The sequence below is a fragment of the Pteropus alecto genome, unplaced genomic scaffold (genome assembly GCF_000325575.1).
Source record: "Pteropus alecto unplaced genomic scaffold, ASM32557v1 scaffold76, whole genome shotgun sequence".
Taxonomy (NCBI): domain Eukaryota; kingdom Metazoa; phylum Chordata; class Mammalia; order Chiroptera; family Pteropodidae; genus Pteropus; species Pteropus alecto.
In genome coordinates this window covers 17,371,022-17,374,576 of record NW_006443138.1, presented here as the reverse complement: position 1 = coordinate 17,374,576, position 3,555 = coordinate 17,371,022, and the positions used below count along the sequence as shown (strand labels likewise).

Sequence of the window (3,555 nt, the reverse complement as noted above, 5' to 3'; positions counted from 1 at the left end):
ATCTATTATTTGAATAAAACTTGAACTCCCTTGTATGTGCTCTCTTACCTGGTTAGTTAAAAAACAAACAAAAATCCTAATTCAACATCTATGACTGCATCTACTACGCTCAACATGAATGCAGAAAGCATACACAGCCATGCTGGCTAGTCTCATTTTATATTTGAGAAAATTTACCTCAGTTGGGACTTCAGCAGTACTCTGATTCTAATAAATATCCCCAGTGAGTTCACTGCCAATCCCAAGAAGATTATTTCTCACCATCTTGGATCTCTTTTAATTTCTAGCACCCACCTCACCTCCACTTGTGGGTAATGCCCACATTCTTAGTTCATTGAGACAACAGAAACTATCAAAATAGAATTTTCTTCTCTTCCCACCTCATCTACCATCATGCCTTCATGTGTACTTATATGTCCTGAATTTCCTTCCTGTTACAATGAATAAAAAATCCCTGTATCTACCTAAGGTCAACCATTCATTTATATGCATTTCATCCTCCTATCTCAAGGACTTTATTCAATTCTTTCTTTCGAACACAAATTTCATTTCCTACCTGATTATTGGATTTCTATTTGCACACAAATATTCTATAGTAACTCTCACTTAAAAAAAAAGAAAACTCTTTATATCTTATTTGTCCATCTAGTCACAGCCCAATGTCTTTGTTTGAAGTTTGGCATAATTTCTCAAAGGGTTTGTTTACATTTACTGCCTCCACTTGATCTCTTAGGGCTTTGATCACTACCATTCCACTGAAATTGCTTTATTCAAGAATAATGAACATTTCCATGTTGATAAATTCCATGGTTATATGGTCTATATTTAATCCTAATTTTACTCAACTTAGCAGATTTGGCATAGACATTCCTTCCTTCTTGAAACATTTTATTCTCTTCAGTTTCAAGACACTACACATTCCCAGTTTCTATTTTACTCTCCTGTTTTCTTTTCGGACTTGTCTTCTGCATTTTCTTCTTCCTTCTATTAAGTACTGGAATGAGCCTGAATAAATCTTTGTTTCCCTGAGTTCTCTATCTACTCTTTCTTCTTAGTAATGCCAGCCAGTCTTAGAGCTTTGGAAATCATCTATATAATTTGATAACTCCTATAGTTGTATCTTTTCCCAAAACATCCTCACTATCTCTTGACTGTTCATCTGACTGCTAAATCTCTGCCTTCACTTGGATCTTTAATAGAATCTCACACTTAATGTTTCTAAAATAGAAACATAATTATTTCCACCACCACCTGGCACCACCATTTATCCAATTGCTCAGGCCAAAAATTTTGGAGTATTCTTTTTTTCTACATCCAAAAGCCAAATCCTAAATCATGAGCAATTACATAATGCTCTGCCTTTAGAATATACCTGAACCGGACTACCTCTACTTCTAGGATCTTAGTCTAAGGTATTACCTCCATAGTAGCTGAAGTGATTTTAATTTTTTTTAACTCTGATTATAACACTTCTTATGTCAAAAATCCCCAAAGGGTCTATAGCCATGCTACCCTGAACACACCCGATTCTGTCTGATCTCAGAAGCTAAGCAGGATCCGGCCTGGTTAGTATCTGGATGGGAGACACCCCTAGGAAGAACAGATGCTGTAGGCATTAAAAAAAAAATCCCCAATGGTTTTACATCTGGTTCACCATGGGAACCTTACACCATGGTCTAGTATGTCCTCTGGGCTCTCACTCCTACCTGTTTGTTGAGTCTCATTTCCTAATGCTCCTCCCATTGTCTTCTGAACTCAGTGTATTTATACTTATTGTTTTCATTTCCTCCATATATTGAAAAGCCTTGTTCATTCACTTCATTCAAGTCTTCTTTTTTTTTTCCCCAAACTTATCACCCCAGAGAATCCTTTTATGAACATCCTTTCTAAAATAACCCTCCCCTTACCCTTCCGCTGCCATTTTAAAACCATTCCTCCTCTGGGACTCAGATTGCTCCCTCCAGTACCCCCAGCCAACAATTATTCCACCTCAGAAAACATAAATGAGTACAGCAACATAGAAGAATTCGTAAAGGGGTCCACAATCAATGCAAGCAAGAATCAGCAGCATGACAATTGTAGACTGCACAGTTCAAACAGATTTAGTCACCAGAAGATGAAGAGGATTTAGATTTGTGCTTTTCAAAGATGTTGTTAGTGTTGATAAGGTTTTGAAACTAAAGAAACTGGATGGTCAACTGATAGACTCCAAAGAGGCCCAAGTTTTATCTGGATGGATTGGGCCCAGATACTTTCAAAGAACAAATTAAAAAATATTTTGCAGATTAAAAATATTGAACTTCCCATGGATACAAAAAAAAAAAAAAAAGGAAGAGGAAGGTTTTTTTTGTTTTGTTTTGTTTTTTAATTATTACATATATAGATGAAGAGCCAGTAAATAAATTGTTAGAAAGCAGATATCAAATTGGTTCTGGGAAGTGTGAAATCAAAGTTGCACAATGCAAAGAGGTATATAAGCAGTAACAGCAACAACAAAAAGGAGGAAGAGGTGCTGCAACAGGTGGACAAAGTAGAGGCCAATGTAAGGGCCAAAACTGGAACCGAAGATCTAATATCTATTGCGATAAAGGATATGGAAATTATAATAGTGCCTATGGTGGTGATCAGAACTATAGTGGCTGTGGCGGCTGTGATTATACCGGGCATAACTATGGAAACTGTGGATTTGGGCAGGGCTATGGAGATTACAGTGGCCAACAGAGCACTTACAGCAAGATGTCTAAAGGGATGGCCATCACCAAAACAATCAGCCAACCTAAAGAAGGACATTGGAGAAAACAGGAGATTGCCAAAGTAATCCATCTTACAGGACAACATTGAAGATTGGTCTTCTGTAGATCTATGATGACTATTTTTTAAAAGACTTCCTAGTGTATAAAATAAAACTGTGTCCAGCTGTATATAGCTGCCAATTAATTTTCTTTGTTTTCACTTTGTCTTTTGCTATTTGTATTATGACTCAATGTGGATTTGTGTTTATACAAATTTTATTTGCATGATTTCATGTTAAACCTCAAATAAATGTTTCCTTATGTGGAAAAATATTTTAAAAATAACCCTTGCCTTTCACTCTGTACATTTAGTCTGTTTCATTTTTCTCCATAGTACTTATCTCCAAGAAATATAATAGTGTATATATTTATTTATTTGCTTATTTATTGACCATCTCCACCAATGGAGTATAAATTCCATTGAGGTCATGCTTGCTACCACAGTACCTAGCATGTAGTGAGAACAAAATATTTGCATGTTTAATGAGTGATAATAAATTTAGATAAATCCAAGACAAAATTCAACAATGCAAACTTCTCATTCTTTTGAAGATGCTATTACCTATTCTCACATGTTATTAATAGGCATGCATGGCTTGAGTTAGGAAAAATGTTCTTTAGTATTTGTTATTAACTATGAATTTCAAATATAGGAGCTGTAGATAGTTATACTAGTCTACACTACTTTAGCATGATATTCAAAAATGAATTCCATTCAAATCTCATTATGTTCACCAGAGGCTCTCACCTGCTCTTGTTCTAG

General features: G+C 35.6%; 1 pseudogene; it reads left to right on the top strand.

The window, feature by feature from the left end:
* The first annotated feature begins 1,873 nt into the window (after window positions 1-1,873).
* LOC102878779 lies at window positions 1,874-2,780 on the top strand (annotated as a pseudogene).
* The last annotated feature ends 775 nt before the right edge of the window (window positions 2,781-3,555 follow it).